This window comes from Hypanus sabinus, chromosome 9 (genome assembly GCF_030144855.1).
Source record: "Hypanus sabinus isolate sHypSab1 chromosome 9, sHypSab1.hap1, whole genome shotgun sequence".
In the NCBI taxonomy this organism is placed as follows: Eukaryota; Metazoa; Chordata; class Chondrichthyes; order Myliobatiformes; family Dasyatidae; genus Hypanus; species Hypanus sabinus.
The window spans coordinates 91,378,797-91,406,627 of NC_082714.1; the positions used below are offsets into that span (position 1 = coordinate 91,378,797).

The 27,831-nt window shown below is 41.8% G+C and overlaps 1 protein-coding gene and 1 pseudogene across 2 annotated transcripts in view; one reads left to right on the forward strand and one right to left on the reverse strand.

Moving 5' to 3' along the window:
* cgnb (cingulin b) overlaps positions 1-6,382 on the reverse strand; it is a 163,757-nt gene extending 157,375 nt beyond the window's left edge. Inside the window, exon 1 of one of the 2 annotated variants that reach the window (XM_059980176.1) lies at positions 6,237-6,382. The gene's annotated coding sequence lies outside the window, so the exon portion shown is untranslated. The remainder of the gene's footprint in view (positions 1-6,236) is intronic. The other variant, XM_059980178.1, reaches the window with a different exon arrangement.
* Positions 6,383-26,718: 20,336 nt separating this feature from the next.
* On the forward strand, positions 26,719-27,458 carry LOC132398866 (14-3-3 protein beta/alpha-1-like; annotated as a pseudogene).
* The last annotated feature ends 373 nt before the right edge of the window (positions 27,459-27,831 follow it).

Sequence of the window (27,831 nt, forward strand, 5' to 3'; positions counted from 1 at the left end):
TAGATATGGGTGGCCATAAGTCAAGCCTTTATAACCTGGGTATAGCATGTCCTGTGAAAATGGAACCATCAGTATTAGCCTCTCTTCCTTCTTGAAGAGTGGAGTGACAGTTGCAATTTTCCGGTGTTCCACAATCTCTGCAGCCACCTCTTCCAGAACTCTAGGGTGTACAGTATTTGGTCCAGGTGACTTATCTACCTTCAGACTTTTCAGTTTCCCCAAGAACCTTCTCCTTAGTAATGGTAACTTCACACATTTCATGACCCCTAACACATCTGGAACTTCCACCATACTGTTAGTGTCTTCTACAGTGAACAACAATGCAAAATACTTATTCAGTTCGTCCGTCATTTCCTTTTCCCCTGTTACTACCTCTCCAGCAGTTTTCAAGTGGTCCAATATTCACTCTTGCCTCTTTTTAAAACTTTATGTATCTGAAGAAACTTCCAGTACCCTCTTTAATATTATTGGATACCTCACTTTCATATCCCATCTTTAACTTCTTAATGATTTTTTTAGTTGCCTTCTGTTGCTTTTTAAAAGCTTCCCAATCCTCTTCCCCCTATTTTTGATCGTTTTGCCCTCTCTTTGGCTTTTATAGTGGCTTTGACTTACCTTGTTAACAATGTTTAACACAATTCAAGCCTTTTAAATACAAGACAACAAAAAAAAATCACATTGTACTTTTTACAGAGAGCTGGTGGTAAAATGTTACATCCAAAACAATTAAAGGCCCTAAACTTATTCAAAAAACCACATAATTTATGCAGCAAGATCACACATGGATTAGTATCAAATAACATTTGACCCACAATCTCACAGTAGTATAACCACCTATCCTTCCCATTCAATGGTATTAGAACTATCAACATCCTGTGTGTAGCCATATTAATATGGTCAGATACTAAGTGAACAAATTATTCACTTCTTATTAAAACCTTTCAATCATCTACAAGGTTCAACAGGAACGAGCAGGAGACCTGCTTGCTCCCTGTCTGTATGAGTGCAGCTCCAAGAATATTGAGAAAGCATCCGATTCATTTGGCACCTCATCCAACATTTTAAGCAACAACTCCTGCCACCAACATAACAGAAACATGTGGAAAATACAGAACGTTACTAATTTATGTTTTTCTGACTGCAGCTTCTACCCTTAACAGCTATTACCAAAGAGGGCAAGTTCAGATAGATTGGAAAATTACCATTAATAGGCTTTCTCTCTAACACCATCCTGGCTTAGTAATGTATTGCCCATCTTCCTTTGTCATCAGGCCCAAGTACAAAATGAACTCTCCACCCAGAATACTGGGGGAACACCTTTCCTAGAAGGACTGAAGTGTTATGGTTCCTCATCACATAATTCTCAAAGTGAAATAGACAATGACTTGCCATTGATGCCCAAATCCTTAAAAAATTGATAAAGGCACACACCCAGAAGTATAAAACACTATAACTACTTTGATCACTCTGTACTAAAATGGGCTTTAATCCTTTTTTGTTCTGATTATTCTCTTGTAAACATTGTATAATTTACATTTATCTTGTGAATATTATGTCTACCCCGGTTGCTCTTTGTGATAATGCTGAAAGTTTTTCATTGCACCTGCACACATATGTACTTGTGCATACCACAATTAACTCAACTTGAACAAGAACACTCACACCAAGAACTGCTGATCCAAGTAACTACGAGCTCTTTCCAGATTTCTTTTTCTCTTTCAAAAGGAACTACTTTATTTGCCATTAGTGAAAAAACTAATTGCTGAAGGAACTCTGAAGAGGCAAAAGGCTGGTCAATGTTTCAGGTTGTAATCCTGCATCACTTCATTCATAATTCAAACAGATATTTGGAAAAGCTCACAACTTAAGTTTCACACTACATACCTTTCAAACTACAGGACAGCTCAAGATGTCTTAGAAAAAGGATTAATGTAATAATGCCCTGAAGAAGGGTAGAACTAGAAGATTGCACCAAGAAAAACATTCTACAATGCAGTTATACCGGTCAGAAAGTTCTGTCACTGGTTGGACTATTCTGTACCTACGATACAAAAGGCTTTAGCCATCATGGGCACTAGCGTCCCAAGTATCCAGGACATTTTCAAAGGCGATGCCCTCAAAATACTGCATCCATCATTAAGGACCTCCATCTCCCAAGACATGCTTTCTTCTCATTGCTACCATCAAGGTGGTGGTTCAGGACATACACTCAACATTTTAGGAACAGCTTCTTCTCCTCCACTCAGATTTCAAAATGGACAATGAACTCATGCACTCTACCTTACTATCTTGTTTTCTTTTTCTGCACTTATTTAATTTTTATATAGATTTCTTATTGTAATTTAGTTTTTTTATGTATTGTACTGTTGTTGCTAAACAAATTTCATGCCATATGTCAGATAGTAAACCTGATTCTGAAGAGTAAAAAACTGAAAATTATTCCAGTTCAGTACAACACAAGAAGTGCTGTATAGAAAATCCCAAAGGAGACGACAAAGATATACATGACCTATTTTCTACACTTGCAAACTATCACCAAAATGATACAAGGCAGAAGCAAGTATCTTTCTGAATGAAAGTCATTATGTCAGTTCTGCTTCACCCTTAGATCAGCCAAACTGTTAGTCCCAATCCTGGGACTAGTATGGCAATACAGAGTGAAATGTCAGAATTGTCAAGGATCCCTCCCATCCATCCAACAATCTCTTTGCTTCCCCCCCCCCCCCCCCCCCCCCAGTTATCAGGCAGGATGGTACTGTACCATTAGGACAAGAACTGGAAGGATGGGAAACAACTTCTTCCCCAGGCCATGAGATACTGAACTCATTGCCACCAGCCAGGTGTCATCACCTACTGGAGGTGTCATCTCCAGTAGCATTTTACGGTTTACTTTTAAACTTGTGTCATAAATGCATCCTTTACTAAGTGTCAATCTTCTGTTTGTTAATTTATTTGCGGTAATATTACTTTATGTGTGCTGTATCTTTGTTGTACACCTTGATCCAGAGGAACTTTTTTTCATTTGGCAATTTATGACAATAAACTTAACTTGTTTGAGTGTCCTCATATCAGCCATTACGGTCTGCTTTGGTGCAGCATTATCTCACAATTTACAAAAACTACAGGGAACCGTCAGACCAGCAGAAAAGGCCATTGGCTGCAGTCTACCATCGCTGCAGGACTTTTATTTGTCCAGGACACAGCAGCAGGCAGGGAAAATCACTGCAAGACACTTCTTTTCTTTTCCAAAAGCTCCTATCTGAAAAAGACTATATGACTATTAAAATGATAACATCACACCACCTTAAAAGTTTCTTCCCCCAGGTAGTTAATTGGATCAACCATTCGAGTTAGCCACTCCTACCCCTCTATCGCTGCTGTTTACATTGTAAATATATTCTTTATTTATGTCTGTATGCATATTTTATTCCATAGCTGTACTTTAACCTCTAACTTTATTCTTACATAATTCAAAACCAGGTTTAATATCACCAACTTATGTTGTGAAATTTGTTTAGTGGCAGTTGTACATTGTAAAACATAACAAAGATCTATAAATTGCAATATACATAAAAATTAAATAGTAAAAGGAAGGAAGGAGAAACAAAGGTAGCACTCATAGATTTATTGCCCTTTCAGAAATCTGATGGTGGAGAGGAAGAAGCTGACCCTGAAATGTTGACTGTATGTCTTCAGGCTCCTGTGACTCCTCCTTGAAGGTAGTGATGAGAAGAGGGTCCTGAGTAGTGATGCCACCTTATTCAGACAATGCCTGAAGATGACCTTGATGTTGGGGAGACTAGTGCCCATGATGGAGCTGTCTTGAGTTTACAACTTTCTGCAGCCTTTTCCAATCCTGTGCAGTGGCCCCTCTATAACCAGACGGTGATGCAACCATTCAGAATGCTCTCCAAGGCAGAAATTTGCAGGCGTCTTTAGTGACATACCAATTCCCCACAAACTCCTAATGAAATCTAGCTGCTATTGTGCTTTATTTGTAATTGCATCAACATGTTGGGACCAGGATAAATTTTCAGAGATGTTGACACCCAGGAACTTAAAACCGCTCACTGTTTCCACTGCTCTTCCCTTGACTTCCACTTTCTGAAGTCCACAATCAACTCCTTGATCGTACTGACGCTGAGTACAAGGTTGTTGTTGCAACACCACTCAACCAGCTGCTCTTGCACCTCATGCCTCATCACCATTTGAAATTCTGCCAACAATAGTTGAGTCGTTGGCAAATTTATAATTCTTTACAATTGTTGAATGTAGTTGTTTTTTGTTGCATGTTGTGCAAATTCCTAACACATGTAAATGTATATAACAATAAATTTGATCTTAGATCATTGATTAAACTGCGTGCCAAGGTATCCAGCCGGGGCAAAGAGTATGTGGCACTATCTTGGAGAGATCTCCATGATATTGAGGACAAACGTTTATTCCCCAACTGTTGTTAAATATTGTAATCATATTGTATTTTATGAGACATTAAAACATGAGACTGCTGATACAGCGCACATAAGATGCTGCAGGAACTCAGGTCAGGCAGCACTGGGGTCACATATTGAATCCAGAATTGAAGGGAATAAACAGTCAGCAGATCAGGGCTAGACCATTCATCAGGACTGGAAAGGAAGTGGACAGAAGCCAGAATAAGGAGGTGTGGGGAGGTGAAGGAATACAATCCTGCCATTTACCGCAGCAAGCATGACAATCACAATAACCCCTCTCTCATCAGCATTCAGTCCTTCCAGGTGTGTTGACACTTCACCTGAGAGTCTGTCTGGTCATCTACTGCATCCAATGTTCCTGGTGCAGTCTCCTCTACATCATGAGACCCAGCGTAGGTTGGGTGAGCACTTTGTCAAGCACGCCACGAAAGGCAAGATCTCCTGGTGGCTACTCATTTCAGTTTGATTTCCCATTCTGATTCTAACATGTCTGCCCATGGACTCCTCTACTGACATAAAGAGGCCAAGCACAGGTTATTGGAGCAACACCTTATACTCCATCACGGTAGCACCCAACCTGATGGCATGAACATCAATTTCTCCAACTTCTAGTAATTTCTCCCCCTCCTCCTCCTTTCCTTTTCTATTCTTCATTCTGGTTCCCTTCTCACTCCTCCTCACCTGCCTATCACCACTCCCTAATTCCCTTCCTCCTACCCTTTCTTCCGCTCTCCTCTATTACATTCCTTCTTCTTCAGTCATCCTTTTACCTCTTCCACCTATCGCCTCCCAGCTTCTCACCTCATCCTCCATTCTCCACCCACCCACCTTCCCCCTCACATGGTTTCACCCATCACCTGTCATCTTGTGTTCCTGCCCCCTCTCCCTGCCACCTTATTCTATCTTCCTTTCCAATCCTGATGGTCTCAGCCCGAAACGTTGACCTGCCAGGTTCCACCAGCATTTTGTAGGAGCTTGATGTGCACTTGATTAACCTTTTCTTACTCTGCAATATTAACAATTCAAAAATACTTAATTGGCCGTAAAATGTCAAGATCTCTTAAAGTTGTGGAGAAGCTACTAAGCTCTAAGTACAGGCACAAGCACAAATTAAAGCAATGACCACTCTGTCAATCCTGTTTAAGGAAACCACAAATACCCTTGTTTGTTCAGTTTCTGAATAAAATTTTTCCAAATTTGAAAAACGTTATGAAAAGTTACAAAAATGAATTTAAGCAGCAAATATAAAAACAAATTGAAGCATAAAATAGTCAGGAACTGAATGAATTGGTGCAGAATATTTAAACAACATTGTTAGAAATTTTAAATGAATAAGGGCTTCATTAGAACAAAAATATCAAGTGCCAGGCATGAAAGCATTGTGAAAAAGCAAAATTTAAAAGTCTAAAGCAAAGCAGAAACTGCACCTGACAACGTTTCAAATTACATCTGACTGACAAATCTACGCACGATAAAATATTCTAATTAGCGCACAGAAACAGGAAAAAACTTAAAATTCATGCTACTAAATCATTTAAGAAAACTTTTTTGTCACATTTCTGCACCATGTCGTGCATTTTCAATTCAAGTGATGATATACTTCTCAAAAGAAAGAAAATCCTTGTTTTCAGAGTCAAATACGCACCGAAGTTCCATTTACTTCACGTTGCTCTTATTTTTTCCACCTTGTCGTCCCTCGGGGAAGAAACGTCGACATTCACCTGGCACCGTATATTCAGGACGATTTAATCGTAAAAATAAAGGCTCTAAAGATCAACTTACCTCAGTAACGCCAATATTTTGCCAATAGAAACCAGGTTCCCGAGAAAAAATTTTCAATAATTGATCACAGAGCCACCCTCCTCACCGTCTCCAACCTTTACCTTTACTGCACTCTCAACCAAACCCAGCTCCTCTTTGGGCGAAGTGGGCGGGAAAGTAGCGAACGGAAGTCCAGACGCTCTCCGCTCTCCGCTTCTGATTGGGCATTCTGCGAGGAGAACGACCACACCATTGGTTAATCTCCATGTCAATTAAATTAGAGCCCCCCCCCCCCGCCCGCTCACCAGCGATCATTAGGTTAGGTTGCAGGTAAGAGGGACGAATGTACCGTCGACGAGAACTGGTGGTGATCTGGAAGGACAGCGGGACAAGGTGTAACAGAGATGGACCGAAACGACGTAAGCTCTGACAGGACAATTATATATTAATCTAGGGAATAAAGAAAAATGGTATTTCTGCTAAGAAAGTTGACAACCAGCGCAGAACAGGCCGTTCGGCCCACCATGTCAATGCCGACCATTGCACCCAATCCAACTCATTGATCTCATAGTCTTCTGTGATTCAGTCACTTGCTCATAAATAGTTGCCTCATCAGCTTGTAAAGCAGTAAATTCCAGACTTTATACTCTGTGTAACCACACCCCCGTCCCTTCTATATGCTTTCTACTTCTCACCTTAACCCATGCCTCTTGGACGTCCCCCATATGGGCAAAAAATTATTCCTTGTCTAATTATTGCACATCGTAGAGACCTGGGTGCCACCTCGACAAGGCTGAACCATGACTCTGAGTCCAGGAACCAAGGCTGAAATTGTTTAGTGCCATTTCCACTACTACACCAGGTAAAAGGAGAACAAAATAGTTGTTGCTCCAGATCCAATGTCGCAATCCAATGTGTGTGTGAGGAGTATTGCACATTCTTGTGTGGGTTTACCTTGGGTGTTCCATTTCAGAATCAGAATTAATATCACCAGCGTATGTCATGAAATTTGTTGACTTTGCTGCAATGCAATACATAATAGAGAAAAAACTGAATTACAGTATTAAATATTAAAATTAAACAAGTAGTGCAAACACAGAAATAAAAAGATAAGTGAGGTAGTGTTCATGGGTTCAATGTCTATTCAGAAATCAGATGGCGGGGAGGGGGGGAGAAGTTATTCCTGAATTGTTGAATGTGTGCCTGCTCTCTTCTATACCTCCTTCCTGATAGTAACAATGAGAACAAGGCATGACCTGGGTGACCGGGGTACTTAACAATGGATGCCACCTTTTTGAGGCATCACTCCTTGAGAATGTCCAGGATACTATGGAGACTGATATACTCCATTTTCCTTCCGCGTTCCCAAAAATATGTTGGTTGGTAGATTAATTGGTAATGGAAATTTGCCCCCAGCATGTAGCTGGTGATGTGGAGAAATTCTTTAAAAAGTTACACCCTGAGGAAAGACAATGTGGGAACTAGAGTGGAAGCAGATTGCATAGAACGTTGGTGTGGCTGTTTTTGTGCCTAAATTACAGGTAACAAAAAGAAACATCTTACTAACCACTTATCAGTGTATACTGCAGAGCTGGTTGCTATCATTTTGAGCTTAAGGTGGGTGGAGGAAATCTGACCTTGCAACATTATAATTTGATCAGGTTCTTTTTCAGTTTTGACTAGTCTTAAAACAGGTCATTCTAGCAGTAGGTTAGATTTACTCTAGGAAGCTCTTCAAACTTTATTTCATATTCAAGGTATTCATCTACACGTCTTCTTCTTTTATGGGTCTCTTCACATAGAGGTGTTGAGGGGAATGAGCGGGTTGATCGTTTGGCCAAAAAAAGCTGTTAAAAATTATCTGTGGATATAGGCCTTCCACTTAGCAAATCAAAGCTATGGGATTGGTGGGGCTAAGAATTAGGAGATTACGATGGGACTTGAGGGATAATGGGCATAAGAGGAGACACCTTTCCAGAATACATAAAACTGTTGGACTGATGGGAGAAGAGGGTAAGAAAAGAAGGGAAGGAATTATATTGACTCAATTTAGTACTGTGCATGCTAAATTATTCCTTATATCTTGTTGGAAAACATCACCTTAGAGTGTAGGCTTTGTCATCATGAAACAGTTGAACACATTCTTTTACAACGTGAAGCATACAAAGTTGAAAGAAAGCAAATGCAGGCTGCAGTACCAGCTTTGGGTGTTGGCAGTTTTCATTTATGGAAGTGACTAATTTAATTCACAATATTGTCTTTCATTATTTACAATCTTTAGGACTTCTTGGGGTAATTTAGTTTTCATTTGATAAAGAACTAGTAGGGGTTTTATCTCCCAACTCTCTACACCAGACTCCAGTCCAGTTGGTGGTGGTAATGCACCTTTAAATTGGACTGCCAACCGCCATTAAAGGTCAGAAGAAGATGACAACTAAAAGGTAAGTGAATTGCTAGGCAAAGGGATTAGGTTTAGATTGGGGAGGCAGGTATGTGATTAATAGAGCAAAGGTAATACATTTGTGTTTGGGGCTTTTCAGATTATTCCAAATCACTTTATGATCATAGGTATACCTCTTGACTGCTGCTGATGGAATCTGTACAAGTCCCCACCAAGGGGTAGAGTCTTACAACACCGAAGCTGGACCTTGAGTCCTGCAACCATGATTTAAATTGTTTAATGCCATTCCCAGTACACACGTGTAAAGGAGAACGAAATAATAGTTACTCCGGATCCGATGCAGCTCTCAACAAAAACCGATAAAGAACATAAAAAACACAATAAATCTAAATACACAAGGTAGCTTATATTAGTAGGTTGGTTGTATGCCCTTAAAGTTATACTAGGGACTAGATGTCTGTACATAAGGTGACTGACAGGAAATGACAAATTAGTGGTAGTTGAGAATGTAGAGGGGTGAATTAGTGGGTGAAGGTGAACCACAACACACAAAATACTGGAGGAACTCAGCAAGTTAGGCAGCATCTATGGAGGGGAATAAACAGTTGATGTTTTAGGCTGGGAGCCTTCATCTAGACTTCCAGACTCAGCCTGAAACTTTGACTGCAAGCAAATGAATTTCAAGGTAGTGTATGGTGACATATACATACTTTGATAATATTTTTTTACTTTGAACTCTGATGGGAGCCTCAGTTTAGCAATGCATAACTTAAAGAGAATTATGCAGCACTTCCTCAATACTGCATTAGGCTTGTGAGTCCTCTGAATGAATCTTGAACCCACAATTGTCTGACTCATGCAAAAGCCACATGCCACACCTGAAGCATTCTTCTCGAAATAGGATATATTTATATATAGATGATTGCTGACCAGTATATTGATTTATTGTCTATAAAGTTCAAATTCAATTTTAAGTTCTCTGTTATTTGACAACTGAACACCACCAAATGAAACAACATTCTTCCAGGCCTATGCCACAAAGACATTAACAAATAATAAGGTATTACAACACAAGTTTAAAAAGTAATCAGCATAATGCTACTGCTGCTTCACACATGATGAGACCTGGGTGGACAGGGAGCCAGGGAATTCAGTAGTCTCATGGCCTGGGTGGAGGGGAGAGATGCCTTGCAATTTCCATACCAAATGGGAATGCAGTTGGGCCCAGCACTTTCAGTGGTGCTCCTGTAAAAATTGGATTGAATGTGAGGTGTTTGGCAGAGGGTGGCTGCCTCAATCTCCTCAGAAATCGGAGACACTGTAGTGCTTTCTTGGCTAAAGAGTGGTGAGGAGGGACCAGGAAAGATTGTCCATTATGTGCACTCCCACATAACAACGGAAAGTTCTAGAAGTATTCAGCAGCATCGAGAAGTGATGGAGAGTTATCATTTCAGTTCAAACACCCTTCGTCAAAAGTGGGAAAGAGAAAAAAGATTTAAGTTGCACAAAGATAGGAAGTGATAGATAGGACAAAGGGAGTATCTATGATTGGCTGATAAATTAACAAAAGCAGAGAGAGAAAACACGGGCAACTAAAAACACGAGATTCTGCAGTTGCCAGAAACCTTGAGCAACAGGCACAAAATGCTGGAAAAGCCAGCAAGTCAGGCAGCATCCATGGAGAGGAATAAACAGTAGACATTTCAGACTGAGAACCTTCATCAGGACTAAAGCAACTAAACACTTGTGAAATGCAGAACTATGAGAATTACCCAGCATGTCAGACCGTGTTGAAGGAGAAAGAACATCTGACCCAAGGTTATGGATGGGTAACGGCCAGTTCTGATTCAGTGAAAATTAAAATTTATTGAACTGAAACTAAAGGGTGATACAGTAGCAGTTAGCACAACAGTTTTCAGTGTCAGCTGTAAAATTGTTCAGGGTCAATTTCATGTCACTTTCTGCCCATGACAGCGTGGGCTTCCTCTAGATGCTCTGATTTCCTCTCACATTCCAAAGACATAGGATTAGTAAGTTGTAGGCATGCTATGTTGGTGCTGGAAGCATGATGACAACTGCGGGCTGCCACAGTGCATCCTCTCACAGAGATGATTCTTCTAGAGAGCCTTACTATAACATGAGGTCACAAAAAAAATTATGAGAGCAAGGTGAAGAATTAAGTGGGAAGTGATCAAAAACTCTCAGTGTCACTCCCCGACTTCCCTCTTCTTCTATTCCATAATCTGGCCTCTTACCTCTTCTTCTCACCTGCCTATCACTGCCCCCTAGTGACCTTCCTTCTTCCCATCCATGGTCCATTCTCCTCTCCTATCAGATTCCTTCTTCTCCAGCCCTTTACCTTTCCCACTCAGCTGGCTTCACCTATCATCTTCTAGCTAGTCCTCCTCCAACTTTTTTTTTGGCATCATCCCTCTTTCAATCAAGTTCTGAAGAAGAGTCTCAGCCCAAAATATTGTCTGCTCATTCATTTCCATAGATGCTGCCTGGCCTGCTGAATTCCTCCATCATTTTGCTCTGGATTTCCAGCATCTGCAAAGCTTCTTGTGTTTCTGATTCCCTGACTAAATTCAGTTGCCTCACAAGGTGGTCAGACGTCTACATTCTGTTCCTCCAATGAAGAGGAGGCCAAGTTGTGAAGTACACTGCAGTGCACTAGAAGGTATGAAAATGATTTGCTGCTTTGTCTAGGAGGACTGTTGTTTAACTGGGTTGTGGGAAAATAAAAAGCAAATGGAAAAGAGTTGGTTTCCCTGCAGCTTCATGGGAAGGTGCTATGAAAAGTGGAGTTGGAAGAGCAGATTGGGGAAATGCAAAGGCAACAATTCCCTTGGAATACTGAAAGCAGAGGAGCAGGGAAAATGTGTCTGTTACTGGAATCTCATTGAAGACTGAGGGGATGATATGTCTGGTAATGGAATCTCATTGAACACTGAGCGGATAATGTGTCTCTAAAAATGGCTTTAACAAGCATGGGATAGGGAAGTGAAAGGAAACAATCCAGTTCAAGTTTAATTGTCATCAACCATACATGAATGCCCATGAACACAGCCAAACAGCATTACTCTGGGGCTAAGGTGCAAAACATCTGTCTTCAATGAGATTCGAGTATTAGACACATCTTCCCAGCCATCATCAATGAGATTCCAGTACCAGACTCATCTTCCCCTCAGACTTCAATGAGATTCCATCACAAGGCAGATATAGCACATAAGATATTATTAAAATACAGTCACAGGTTAAAAAACAGTCCAGACTCCCAAGTCCATGAATGTTGCAGCAGTCTGCAATCAAACATAATATAGCTCGTCTTTTGCTGAGTGAACACTGGAGAGCAGCACAGACTCTAACACATCTCCCCAGACAGTTGCATACAGGCAGTGTCAAAGCTTTGTTCTCACTATGACTAAGACTACACAGCTCCCCCACCACCTGTAGAGCACAAGGCACACATAGCACATACAAGGCAGTAGTAAAACAGAATCACACAAGTAAGAGCACAGACAAGGTCCCTGGTTCCATGAATGCCACAACATTCTGCAGTGGCACACAACACAGCTTGTCCTCCACTGAGGGCAGTTTTGACACCTCCAACATCAACTCTGACACCCTCCCTCCCCCGGATGGCCGCAAACAGGCAACACTGTGGCTTGAGGCCTCATCCTAGTCATGACTGAGGTGCCAACCAATAATGAACTTAAAATTTTTAGTCTTTGACCGCTTTGCCAGACAATTATAATTCCAATTATAATTATAATTATAGACAATTATAGTGGCCACTCATTATAATTCCACTTACCATTCCCATTCTGATATGTCCATCAATGGCCTTCAGGATAATGCTTTGGCTCTTGGCAGCGTCGCCCATGCCAAACAGGATAAAAGGGTAGAGGACAGACTAAGAATGGTCCACCGGTCCTCCAGATTCAGGGGTTCAGTTCAGGCCAACAACCCTGACTGTTAAACCAAAATTGTTACGGAAACAGCAATGAAGAAGTCTTCTACATCTGAGTGTGATGGTATTCCCGAGTCTCCACCAGGGACTTACATAACTGACAGTCGGGAAGACTGAAAGGAAGCTACTGACAAGATAAAGGATAGAAGACCTTCATTGCTGCCCTAAGTGCCAGTGGTATAACAGGCACTTCAAAAAGACCATAATACGTATGAGCAGAATTAAGCCATTTGGCCCATTGAGCCTGCTCCATCATTCCATCATAGCTAATTTATTATCCCTCTCAACACCATTCTCCTGCCTTCCCACCCCAGTAACAATTGTCACCCTGATTAATCAATGCCTTAAATATACCCAATGACTTGGCCTGCACAGCCTCTTGTGGCAATGAATTCCACAGATTCACCATTCTCTGGCTAAAGAAAATTTTCCTCATTACTGTTCTGAATGGATGTCCCTCTATTCTGAGGCTGTGCCCTGTGGTCCTAGTCTTCCCCCACTATAGGAAATCCTCTCCACATCCACTCTATCTAGGCCTTTCAGTGTTCAATAAGTTTCAATGACATCTCCTTCATTCTTCAGAACTCTGGTGAGTACAGGCTCAGAGCCATCAAACACTCCTCATGCTCTAACCCTTTCATTCCCAGAATCATTCTCGTGAACCTCCTCTGGACCTTCTCCATTGCCATCACTTATTTTCTTAGATAAGGTGCCTGAAACTGCTCACAGTACTCCAAGAGTGGTCTGATCAATGTCTTTTTAAGGTTCAGCTTCATATCCTCAGTGTTGTATTCTAGTCCTCTTGAAATGAATGCTAACATTGCATTTGTCTTCCTCACCACAGACTCAACCTGAAAATTAACCCTTAGGGAATCCTGCATGAGGATTCCCAAGTCCCTTTGCACTTCTGATCTTTGAATTTTCTCCCCATATAGAAAATAGTCCATGCATTTCTTCTAACAAAGTGCATGACAATGCACTTCCTTCTCAAATGGTATAAGTCCTCCTGCAGACACCCTGCTTCCTCAACTCTAATTGCCCCTCCACCTATCTTTGTATCATCCACAAACCTGGCCACAAAACTATCAGTTCCTTCATTTATGTATAACATGAAAAGAAGCACTCTCAATGCTGACCCCTGTGGCATACCACTGGTCACTGGTATCCAACCAAAAAAAGCCACCTTTAATTCTCACTTTTTGCCTCCTCCCAGTCAGCCAATCTTCTATTCATGCTGGTACCTTTCCTGTAATCTTGACAAAGGCCTTCCGAAAATCCACATAAACATCCACTGACTCTCCTTTGTCCATGTTGCCTGTTATTTAGAACATAGAAATCTACAGCACATTACAAACCTTTCAGCCCATAATCTTGAGCCAACCATGTAACCTACTCCAGAAACTGCCTAGAGTTACCCTCATGCATAGCCCTCTATTTTCCTAAGTTCCATGTACCTCTCTGAGTCTTTAAAAGACCCTACTATGTCTGTGTTCACCACCATCGTTGGCAGTGCATTCCACACACCTCTGTGTGACAAACTTACCCCTGACATTCCCTCTGTACCTACTTCCAAGCACCTTAAAACTATGTCTCCTCATGCTAGTCATTTCAGCCCTGGGAAAAAACCTCTGGATATCCACACGATCAATGCCTCTCATCATCTTATGATGACCTCTAACAGATCACCTCTCATCCTCTATCACTCCACGGAGAAAAGGCCAAGTTCACTCAACCTATTCTCATAAGGCAACATCCTTGTAAATCTACTCTGCACTCTTTCTATAGTAGCCATATCCTTCCTGTAGTGAGGTGACCAGAACTGAACACAGTTCTCCAAGTGGAGTCTGACCAAGGTCTTGTATAGCTGTAGCATTACCTCACAGTTCTTAAACTCAATCCCACAGTTGATTAATGCCAACATACCATATGCTTTCTTAACAATACTGTCAACCTTCTTTCCTCAAAGAATTCCAACAGATTTGTTAGGCAAAATTTCCCCTTAAGGAAGCCATTCTTTCTTTGGCTTATTTGTGATATGCCCCTAAGTAACCCAAAACTTCATCCTTAATAATGGACTCCAATATCTTCCCAATCACTGAAGTCAGGATAACTGGCCTACAATTTCTGCCTTCCTCCTTTCTTTAGAAGAGAGTTAAATTTGTAATTCCAGAATTTAGTGATTCTTGAAAGATCATTACTAAAGCCTCCATAATCTCTTCTGCTACTTCTTTTGGAACACTGGGGTGTAGTCCATCTAGTCTTATGGACTTACCTACTTTCAGATTTTTCAGCATCCCAAGCACCATCTTGTTAGTAATAGCAATGAAACACACTTCTCCTTCCTGACACCATCACATTTATGGCTAGTGAAGACAGATGCAAACAGTTATTAACTTTGACCACAGTTTCCTTGTCCCCCGTTTCTTTGCTCCCTCCCCATTACTACCTCTCCAGCATCATTTTCCAGTGGTCCAATATCCACTATCATCTCTCTTTTTCCATATCTGAAAAAATCTTTAGTATCCTCTTTTATATTATTGACTAGCTTAACTTCATATTTCATTTTTTCTCTCTTTATGACTTTTTAGTTGCCTTCTGTTTGCTTTTAAAAGCTTTCCAATCTTCTATCTCACCAATAATTTTTGCTATATCATATGCTTTTATGTTGTCCTTGGCTTCCCTTGCCTCATCCTCCCATTAAAATACTTCTTCATCTTTGGGATGCATCTTTCCTGCACCTTCCAAATCTACCTGCATATTGAAATCCCTCATGACTATCACACATTGCCCTTTTCACATGCCTTTCCCATCTCATTGTAATTTGTAGCCCCTGTCCTGGTTACTGTTCATAGACCTGTATATAACTCCCATCAGGGTCTTTATACCCTTGCAGTTTGTTAATTCCACCCACAAGGAATTTACATCTTCCTGTCCTATGTCACCTCTTTATAAAGATCTGATTTCATTCTTTTACCAACAGAGTCACATCACCCCCTCTGCTTACCTGCCGGGTCCTTTCAATACAATGTGTTGTCCTTGGATGTTAAGCTCCCGACTAAGTATTAACTATCTGATGCCATGATCTTCTTTTAGCCTTGACTCAGCAATGCCTACAACATAATGCCTGCCAATCTCTGACGGTACTACAAGATCATCTACCTTATTCCATATACTGTCTGCATTCAAGTATAACACCTTCAGTCCTGTATTCATCACCCTTTTTGATTTAGCCCACCTGTTACACTTTAACTCATCCCACTGACTGCAATTTTGCCCTATCATCTGCCTGTCCTTCCTCACAATCTCACTTCATACTGCATCTAGCTATACACCGACTACCCCTGTCAATCTGGTTCCCAAACCTCCCAAAGGCTCCAGAAAACCTGCCTGCAAGTACATTGGTTCTTGATAATAATCTTTCATAATTGTCCAATCTACTGATTCATTGATGGTAAATGCAGTTGAACCACTTTCAGAGATAAAGGCAGATCATCCAGCTCACATTTAGAGTTCTGCTCTCTTTACAGATGGCATTTCATTCTTCTGTAAATACTACAAATCATGATGAAAAGGTTCAAAATTCTGTGCATTTTATTTTCACTAAGTATCATCAGAGCCAAAATCTGTCCATAATGAAGTTCTGGACAACGTGTCTTTCTCAACTTGGCTTGACTCTTCACCTTGGTAGACAACGTGGTTCAAAAATCAGCAAAGCCGCTCTCAAATTTTCCATATTCAATAGTTTCAAAGGTACTTTTAATGTTAGAGAAATGTATAAGATATACATCCTGAAATTCTTTTTCTTCACAAATATCCACGGAAACTGGAGGAAACAAAGAATGAATGACAGTTAAACATTAGAAACCCAAAGCCCCCCCCCCACTGTATTTGAAAAAAAAGTTGTTCACCATAAGCATAAAGGTATTCAAGTTTGTGCCCTCAACACCCTGCTAAATGGCATTAAAAGCGGGACATGTACTCCAAGCAGCAGATTGAAAACATCTCCACCTATGATGCCTCAGAAAAAACCTCTGAGTCCCTGGAGTTCAATGGATCACCAGCAGCGGACTTCTGGGTACCTGTAGGCTTCTCTGGATAGATCGTGTGGAGCACATGGCTTCAGATAGTTAATACTTATGAAAATGACCTTTATGGAGTGTTTAAAGTCATGAGAAGCATAGATACATTGGCCAGTAAGTCTCTTTCCCAGGATATGGGAGTCCAAAATTAGGGAGCATAGATTTAGGATAAGAGGGGACAGACTTAAAAGGGCCCTAAGAGACAACTTTATCACACAGAGGATGGGAACTATATGGAATGGACCACCAGAGGAAGTAGCTGACGCAAGTACAAAAGTATCAATTAAGAAGCACTTGGATAGGTATGTGGAGGGAAGGGACCTAGAGGTATATGGGCCGAATGCAGGAGATTGGGACTAACAGCCAACACGCTGGGCAGGACTCGTTGGGTCCTAGGGCCTGTATATGCTCTGTGCTCTGTGACTAATAGAAGGCTGTGCTTTATGACCAACTCAAGAACCATCTACAGTGCAACAGAAGCCTGAAGTTGTGATACAATAACTAATTCAACGAAGGAATTTCAGCATTTCCACTGGTGGTTGGGAGAACCCTGCCTGTAACTGCAGAACTGCTTCATTAAAGCCACGAACAATAACATTGTCACCCACAGGAAAATCAGGAAGCAGACAGTACTTCACCCTCTGTCTGGCAAATGTCCCTATAACTTAAGCTTAATTGTAATTCAACCATACACGAATGCAGCCAAGCAAAACAACATTACTCCCTGCTATAGCAACTGTGGGAAGTTTCTCACTCACACAATTACAATTTTTCCAAACCCTGAATGACATTATTAGGTCTACTTTGCTTTGTAAAGATGCTTACAAAATGGAAACATAATAGTTCGGCTTGGACTAGATGGGCCAAAGGGCCTGTATCTATTCTGAAGGGTTCTATGACTTTATGTTGGATGGTTCAACTTGAAACCAGTCTCTATGACTGAAATCCTAGTCATCTATTGTAATATTCTTGTGTGTGACTTGTTTGGTATTCTGTTGTTACAAGTGAGGTGTAACTGGAAGTTGTTTGAATAATAATTTCCTTACCAGTAGGACTATGATACTACTCAACAGCTCCACTGACAGACAGTAAATTATAGTGCAATTCTTTTAAACCAGGACAATCCATTAGGTTGGACTAAAAAAACAGGTACCCTGTATGAAACAAAACTTTAAGCCATTGATTTGTGTATTTCCTTCTATAGATGCAGCCTGACTTGAGGGTAAATGACAGGTTAAATGCAAACAGGTTTTTTTCCCACTGAGGTTCAGTCAGGCTAGAACTAGAGGTCATGGGTTAAGGGTGAAAGTGAAATATTTAAGGGGAACATGAGGGGGAACTTCTTCACTCATAGGGTAGTAAGAGAGAGGAACTGGTGGATGCAAGTTCGATTTCAACATTCAAGAGAAGTTTTGATCAGTATGTGAATGGGAGGGGGATGGAGGGCTACAGTCCAGGTGCAGGTCTATGGGACTAGGCACAGATTAGAAACCATGAGAACACCTCACACCTGAATACCAGGATCTTCCCAGTTATCAATAGGAAGTACCCTCCCCACAGTCCCAATTTCAGTTTTATCTTCATTCCAGCCAATTTTTGTTGCATGCCTCTGCCCCTCTGAACCCAATCCCCAGCACCTTCACGTAATTGGACCTGAGAGTGAAGGGGACGCTGGATCGGTTGGGCCAGTTGTCGAAGAGCATGGCCTCGCTCTTCCTGTTGTTAACCCTAGCCCCTGATACTAACTCAAACTTGTCACAGATGCTGATCAACTTGTGAACTGACCTCAGATCAGAGCAGAAGATGGTGATGTCGCCCATATACAATGTGGTGAACTATGTGCCTGTCGGGACACACCCCTGCTGACTGCTCCTGTGGCTCCTCCCACAGGCCCCTGTATAAAGGAGATCTGCGGCCTGACGCTCAGCCTCAGTCTCCAAGACATTGTATGATAGACACTCACTCCTGGTTCCTTCTTCCAGTCAATAAAAGCCGATATCTCGCCTTACGTCTCAGTGTGAGTTATTGATGGTGCATCATACAGGGAGGTTTATACCTGTGTCTCTCCACTGCCCGCTAGTGTCACCCCTCTTATGCTCTCATTCTTCCTGTTGGCTTCAGCAAAGAGTTATATACGGAACACAGACGGGGAGAGACGGCAATCCTGTTTGATCCAGGCTTGATGGGGAAGCTACCTGTTTCCCACCCAATGATTTGTACTGTGCGACAGATGTTTCTGTAGAGCAGGTGGATCCAATTCCTGATTCGCTCCCCAAGTCCTATTTTGGAGAGTATGTCTATCATGTACATATGCAATATCCTGTTGAAGGCTTTCTCCTGTTCCAAGCTGACCAGGCAGGCATCCAACCCCCTTGTCCTGCACATAGGCAATGGTATCCCACAGTAGCACAAGGCTGTCAAAGATCTTCCTGCCAGATACAGCACAGATTTAGTCCAGGTGGATTACCTGTCCCAGGGCAGGCTTGATCCCGTTGGAGATGGTCTTGGACAGGATTTTATACTCTACATTCAAAAGTGTCCAATACTTGATGTCGTTCCTTTCCCCCTTTCTGGTTGTAGATGGAGGTAATTATGCCCTTCCTCATGGAGCCTGAGTTGTTGCCGGCTAGAAGCATGACATTGTACACATCCAGCAGGTTTGGGCCCATCCAATCCTACAGAGCCGAGTGAAAGGAATTGATGGAGCCAGTCAGCTCCTCCGGGGTCAGTGGCAGGTCCAGATGCACACTTGCTGTTGTCTAACACTTGTGTGATAGATGATGGGAAGTTCTGGGAGGCTGTGGTCATACAGACTGGCATAGAAGGATTTGCAGATCCTCATTATGGTTCTGAGTCATCCTCTTCCTTAAGGAAGAGGCTATGGATCACTGAACCCCCCACCCCCATGAACCTCTTGGAAGTGTTGAGTGTTGCTCCAGATATCTAGAATCTGCAGTCTCTTGTCTACATATAGGTTAGTGAAAATCTATTTCCTTCTCTAGTTTCTGGTATATACAATAAGGATATGGTGAATAAAATATATGCAAAAATTAGCTTATTATCAGTAGGGAGAGGTTAATACTGAACTGACTTCCCCCAATTTACAGAATACACACTCAACGGCCACTATTAGGTACATCTATATACCGACTTGTTAATGAAAATATCTAATCAGCCAATCATGTGGCAGCAACTCAAAGCATTAAAGGACTGGGGAGTTGTGACAGAAGTGGTGGTTTGGCATAATTTGAACTATGACTGGGTTGAGATGACAGGTAGTAGCGGTGGAATGGAAGAGGAAGATGTAAGGGACTATGAGGAATGGAAGAAAGTGCAGACAGGTAGGAAAAGTGGAAATAAATAAGAAAATCGTGATGGAGAACAACGATCGACTCAAAGGAAGTTGATAGAAGAAGAGTTTAAAATACTGTTTAAGTTTAAGCAAGGGATTGAAGTAAATACATTGAGTCCAATAGTACTGTCTAACAAACTAAAGAAATTAATAGGATATATAAGTAGGGCAAAGATTCTGCATGATTGGGCACTTGTTTGCAAAAATTTGGAGCTGGGGGAGAAAGCAATGAAGGTACTAAATATTGGCAAAAGAGAGGTTATAGGAAAGAGAGTATGAGGGGGAAATGGTGTTAAAGGGGTAATAATGGGAATACCAATTGGAGAAAACTTTGAGGAACTAAAGAAAAGTATTAAAAGAGGATTGGTCACTGAGATAAAGATGGAAAGCAGTGAGGAATGGAGGAAAGGTTGATAGTACATCTGTTAATATTTCAGGGTTCAATCTTACTAGAAAAAGTAACAATTGGATTCATATGCTCTAAGAGTCAGAACCTATGTTCCACCACCACTTTGGTGTTATAAATGTCAGAAATATGGGCACGTAATGGTGATGTGTAAAGGAAGAAAGAGGTGTGATAGATGTGGAGGAAAACATATGTATGAGCAGTGCAGACAAATGAACTGGTAAATTGTTGTTGTGATGGTGCCCATACATCAGTCTCTGGGGAATGTGAAATTAGGAAAAAAAACAATGGAAGTCCAACATATGGGGACAGCATCATGTGTCATTACGCAGAAGTAAACAATGAGAGAAAAGTTAAAGGAAGAAATAATCAGTACAGATAAATTAGTTTAATTCACAGCACATTATTAATTGTTCTGAACAAAAAAAACTAAAAAGAAAATGTAAAAATGATAGTGAAGGCAGCAGTGCTCGTTGCTCCGTGATGTTTGCTCTGCCCTTCGTTTCACTGAGGCTGAGGCTGTGTCCTACTCCGGCTGCTCCAGGCTCTGCTGTGTGAGGAACTGAATCTGAGGCTGTGGCCTGCTCTGGCTGCTCCTGGCTCTGCTGTGTGAGGAACTGAAGCTGAGGCTGTGGCCTGCTCCAGCTGCTCCAGGCTCTGCTGTATGATAAATTGAAGCTGAGGCTGTGGCCTGCTCCGGCTGCTCCAGGCTCTGCTGTGTGAGGAACTGAAGCTGAAGCTGTGGCCTGCTCCGGCTGCTCCAGGCTCTGCTGTGTGACGAACTGAAGCTGAGGCTGCGGCCTGCTCCGGCTGTTTCAGGCTCTGCTGTGTGACGAACTGAAGCTGAGGCTGCGGCCTGCTCCGGCTGCTCCAGGCTCTGCTGTGTGACGAACTGAAGCTGAGGCTGCGGCCTGCTCCGGCTGCTCCTGGCTCTGCTGTGTGAGGAACTGAAGCCGAGGCTGCGGCCTGCTCCGGCTGCTCCTGGCTCTGCTGTGTGAGGAACTGAAGCCGAGGCTGCGGCCTGCTCCGGCTGCTCCTGGCTCTGCTGTGTGAGGAACTGAAGCCGAGGCTGCGGCCTGCTCCGGCTGCTCCAGGCTCTGCTGTGTGACGAACTGAAGCCGAGGCTGCGGCCTGCTCCGGCTGCTCCTGGCTCTGCTGTGTGACGAACTGAAGCTGAGGCTGCGGCCTGCTCCGGCTGCTCCAGGCTCTGCTGTGTGACGAACTGAAGCTGAGGCTGCGGCCTGCTCCGGCTGCTCCAGGCTCTGCTGTGTGACGAACTGAAGCTGAGGCTGCGGCCTGCTCCGGCTGCTCCAGGCTCTGCTGTGTGACGAACTGAAGCTGAGGCTGCAGCCTGCTCCGAGCTTCCTGTCTATAGACTCACTTTAGTTCTGATTGCTGTTGCTTGCTTTGATTGTTTGAGCAATTTGTGTTTTATTTTCTTCTTCTCTCTCTGCACATTAAGTGTTATTTGGTCTTTTTTAATGGGTTCTTTTGGATTTCTTGTTTTGTAGCTGCCTGTAAGGAGATGAATCTCAAGGTTGTATAATTTATACATACTTTGATAATAAATGTACTTTGAACTTTGTGATCTGTGTGCAAAAAACATGGCTTAACCCAACACAGATTTTGAAATTAATGGTTATAATAGTGTAAGAAATGATAAGAGTGCAGTACAAATGATTAATATCTATAATCATTGTAAAAAATTTGAAATAGTCTTACACTTGCACATTGGTACATAGGGAAATAGATTATGGTGTTGGGATTTTAATGCACACAGCACGATGTGGGGGGAGCATGATGGAACATTGATTGAAGAGTTTATGGAAAAGGGAAGTCTGGTATGTATAAACGATGAAAGTGGGACAAGAACAGACTCTGGATCAGCAATTAATTTAACTTTAGTTACAGTACCCTTTGGCAGGGAAGTGTTGATGGGAGGGTTTGAAAGAAACAGTGATCATTACCCTGTATTATCTCGAATAGGAATAGATAGTGATAGATTAGGAAAATATGCTGGAATGCTGGCTATTTGAAGAACATTTAGAGAAATAAGTGATCAGGAATTACAGAATATTGAAATCAATCAGGATATGGATCTTTTATGTGACAAGGTTGTAGAAGAGATAATGACAGTGGCAACGATAAATATACCAAGGAAATAGAATAGAGCGAAAAAGAGAATTGTACCATGGTGGACAAAACAATGTGGGGAAGCAATAAGATATTATAATAAAGCATTTAGAATATTAAAGAGGGTGTACAATTTTCAAAAATTAATTGAGTATAAAAATATGCAAGCAATAAGCAAGAAAAACAGTTTGAAAGGTGAAACAGGAATATTGGAGTAAGACACACAAAATGCTGGAGGAACTATCAGGTCAGACAGCATCTATGGAGGGGAATAAACAGTTGACACCCTTCATCTGGACTGGAAAGCAAGAGTGCAGAAGGCAGAATAAGAATATTGGTGAAGGGAAGGTATACTCAACCCAAATATTTAACTGTTTATTCATCTCCATAGATGCTGTCTGTCGACATTTTGACCTTCTTCAGGACTGCGAGGGGAAGGGGTGCGGGAGGGGAAAGAGGGTAGTTGGAAGGCGATAGGTGAAACCGGGTGAATGGTAAAGGTCAAGGGCAGGAGAGAAAGTAATTTTATAGAAGAGGAGAGTGGACAATAGGACAAAAGGAAGGAGGAGAGGATGCATGGGGATGTAATAGGCTGGTGAGAAGAAGTGAAAGGCCAAAGAAGGGAATAGAGGAAGTGGGGAGGGTAATTTTATTCTTGGAAGGAGAAATCAATATTCATACCATCAGTTTGGAAGGTACACAGACAGAATATAAGGTGGTGTTCCTCCACCCTGAGGGTGGCCTCATCTTGGCACAAGAGGAGGCCATGGATTGACATGTCAGAACGGGAATGTGTTTTGAAATTAAAATATTTAACCACCAGGAAGTGTTGCTTGTGGCAGATGTTGCAGAGATGCTCAATGAAGCAGGTCCCCCAGTTTTTGACGGGTCTTAGTTTTACGACTCCTATTGAAAGAATTTGTAAGATGATAAAAAGAATGAATGATCTCACCAGGGAAATTGGATACCCAGTGTTATGTGACAGGGAGAGAGCTACAGTATTGAATGTAGATAAAACAAAAATGCTGTGCATACTTTTGTTAAAAAAAACAGTTCTGATGACATCAGTAATGAAGAGGAATGGAGAGAAGCATTAGCATTATTGGAGAACTTGGAAGCATTAGAGATGGATGGAAATTTAGAGGGTACATTCAATTTGATGCTCCCGTGACAGTATTGAATTGTATTCTTAGAAAGGGAAAGAAACCATCTACTGGGCAGGATCAGATAAATTATGTGAGTGAGAAAGGGAAGGAAGTTATTCAATCATGTATGGGGACAAGGAAACCTTCCTAAAGAATAGAAATAAGCAATCATAGTTGCAATACGGAAGCAGGCAGACGTCCTTAACAATCCAGCAAGTTATAGACCAATAGCATTAACCTCACATTTGTGGAAAAACATGGAAAAATCATTAATAAGAGATTGACATTTTACATTGAAAGAAGATGGGGTATTTTTATTGATTAGAGTGGGTTTAGGAGAGGAAGAAGAACCATGGATCCAGTTTGATGTCCAGAACAGGAGGTGAGGAGGGCTCAATTGAACAGAGAGAGTCTTTTCTGATGTAGTTAAAGCATATAATATGATGTGGAAGGAAAGTTTGATCATCAAATTATATAAATTGGGGATTAGAGGTAGAATGGAATGGATAAGATTTTTTAATTGTTAGATTAAATCTATCATGATGTGAGTAGGGAAATCTATTTTAAGTAAGTGGTAAGGAGTGGTACCTCAAAAAGGCAGTGTCCATTATTAAGGATCCCCACATACAGACAACCTGGATGAACTTAGCAGGTCAGGCAACATCCGTTGAAATGAGCAGTCAACTTTTCGGGCCGAGACCTGAAGAACTGAAGAAGGAGGGGGCAGGGGCCCTATAAAGAAGGTGGGGGGAGGGGGGGTGCCAGGCGAAAAACCAATCAGAGGAAAGATCAATGGGTGGAGGAGGGGAAGCAGGGAGGGGATAGGCAGGAGAGGTGAAGAAGGAATCTAAGGGGAAAGCACTATGGGTAGTAGAAGAAGGCAGAGTCATGAGGGTGTTGATAGGCAGCTAGAAGAGGAGGCAGAGTGAAAGTGGGATGGGGGAAGGGAGAGGGAGGGAATTACCGGAAGTTGGAGAATTCAATGTTCATACCAAGGGGCTAGAGACTACTCAGATGGTATATGAGGTATTACTCCTCTAACCTGAGTTTGGCCTCTTCATGGCAGTAGAGGAGACCATGTATAGACATATCCGAATGGGAATGTGGAGCGGAGTTGAAGTGGGTGGCAACCAGGAGATCCTGTCTGTTGTGACAGAGCAGAGGTGCTCGACGAAGCGGTCCCCCAATCTGCGTTGGGTCTCGCCGATGTAGAGGAGGCCGCACCGGGAGCACCAGATGCAATAGATGACCCCAACAGACTCACAAGTGAAGTGTTGCCTCACTTGGAAGGACTGTTTGGGGCCCTGAATGGTGGTAAGAGAGGAGGTGTAGTATCTGCAGTGTTGTTTGTGTTTATTAAGGATCCCCATCACCCAGGACATGCCCTCTTCTCATTGCTACCATCAGGAGGAGGTACAGAAGCCTGAAAGCACAAAGTCAATGATTCAGGAACAGCTTCTTCCCCTCTGTCATCCAATTTCTGAATGGATACTGAACCTATGTACACTGCCTCACTACTTTTTTTATTTCCATTTTTTGTACTATTTTATTTTATATAACTATTTAATATATTCATTCATACTGTAATTTGGTTTTTCTGTATTATTATCTATTGCATTGTACTGCTGATGCAAAGTTAACAAATTTCATGACATATGCTGGTGATATTAAGACTGATTCTGATGATGATTTCTCAGTGTATACAGGTGAAAGGACAGCTGTACATTAGCTTTGCAGTAGGTGGATGAAGTGAAACCAATGACAGATGTAATATTGGCTGTTTCAAGCTCAACAATCGGGAGTCTAAAAGGTTTACGTTAAGAGGCAAAGACCAGACATTATGTGTGAGATGATGCAAACCTTATTTAGACTTGAAATAATGGGACTCTGTGTATTTGTTTTATGTGGATTCCAGGACAGGTTGGTATTAGAAGAAATGAGCAAGTGGATAACTTAGCGAAGGAGACAACTAGGCAAGCAGAAGTGGGCATACAAATAAATTACAGTAAAGGAGAAATGAAAAACATTAAAAGTGAAATTGTAAAATGTACAGAAAATAATGGGTTGAAGAGTAAGACATCGTTATAAAATCCATAAAGAAGTGGGATGGTTGAGGAATGCAGGAAAGAACAGGAAGGAGGAGGTAATAATACTGAGATTGAGATTTGGGCACACAGGGTAAAATATTTCATTGTTTTCGTTGCAGAAACACAATAATGGGGTTTGTGAATATGATAATCAACAAGAAACCATTGAGCATGTACTGGTGAGGTGTCCCAAGATATAATCAAGAGAGTAATTGGTTGGTTTTAAAGTTTGGTCTGAACAAAAACTGATCCTCCTCTTCTGAAGTTTTATGGCTATTGAAAACAGCTTGAAGGCGCATTACCGCCACCTTCTGAACTGGAGTATGGATCAGGATATCTAAATCTATGTTTGTATTTGTATCAAATTCTATAAAAAGTCCTATATTTGTAAGGAACTGTACTATATATATTTAAAGCAATAATCCTGTGATCATTTCCATTAAAAATATTGTTAATCTTAAATTTTATTTTATTCCATGATAATGTGCTGATGGGACAATAACTCCTTTGGTTGACCCCGTAGATGCTGCTGCCATCTTAACTGAAATTACCAATACTAATACTTTTACCCACCTCACGTCAGTTCTCATGTCCTCCTTCTCAATCCAATAAAGTACTTTTAAAAAGCACACTGAACATCATAATGGAATAACTATAGTTTACGTACAATTACCCTTCACAAACAGCAATGTGCTGAGAAACAATCATTTTAGTGGTAATGATAGAGAGAGAAATATTAATTCAGGATTTGGGAGACTTAACATCAGAATCAATATCAGATTTAGTTAGGGAGGCAAACGAGCCTCGAGTGAGGCGAATCACGGTGGTTCCTCCTCACTCGCTGAGCGCCAGAGTCACCATCAGGGCTAAACTCAGACAGTAGAGTGCGAGAGCAATCGGCTTCCCTCCCCCCTCTTCCCATCCGCCATGGACAAGAACGAGCTGGTGCAGAAGGCCGAGCAGGCCGAGCGCTACGATGACATGGTGACCTCGATGAAAGCTGTGACCGAGCAGGGCCTGAGCTCTCCAACGAGGAGCACAACTTGCTCTTGGTCGCCTACAAGAACGTGTTGGGGGCCCACCGCTCCTCCTGGAGGGTCATCTCCAGCATCGAGCAGAAGACCAAGAACAATGAGAAGAAGCAGCAGATGGCCCGGGAGTACTGGGAGAAGATCGAGGCCGAGCTACGGGACATCTGCAACGATGTGTTGGGACTTCTTGATGAATACTTGATTGCCAGTGCTAGTTCTCCAGAGAGCAGAGTTTGCTATTTGAAAATGAAGGGGATTACGTTCATTACTTAGCTGAAGCGGCTTCTGGTGGTGACAAGAAAGCCACAGTCAATCATTCACAAGAAGCTTACCAAGAAGCGTTTGACATCAGTAAAAAAGAGATGCAGCCGACACACCCTATCCGCCTAGGACTGGCCCTTAATTTTTCAGTGTTTTACTATGAAATTCTCAACTCTCCAGAACAAGCTCGCGCTCTTGCAAAGGCTGCATTTGATGAAGCAATTGCAGAGCTTGATACACTGAATGAAGATTCCTACAAAGACAGCACAATAATAATGCAGTTATTGCAAGATTACGACATTGTGGACCTCAGACAACCAGGGGGAAGAAGCTGATGCTGGCGAGGGAGGAGAGAATTAAACTTCCGCCTTGATGTTCTGTCTGCACCATTCCTGAATCTTCACCATCTTCACTATTTGTAATCTTTGCTGTCCCACTAGTTTCTACTTTAGGTCTTTGGAGAGCTTCTGTTACTTTTGTTGGGTTTCTGTGTTTCCCATGTGGTTTGTTTTTGATAGGGGAGAAGAGCCAATTCATATTGGGGACTCTTGTACTGTATGTTTCAGATGGCCAATGTAAATTCAGGGTGTGGAATTTTTATACAAGTTTTAAATGTTTGGTTAGTACTCTTTGTAGCTGTGGTTTCCACAAAGCTAATGTCAATTGTTTCCTGTACTAGCAAAGAGGGATGCCCATAACTTAGTATCTGCATTGGGGAAATGGCAGATTCAGTACGAGTCGTGCAATT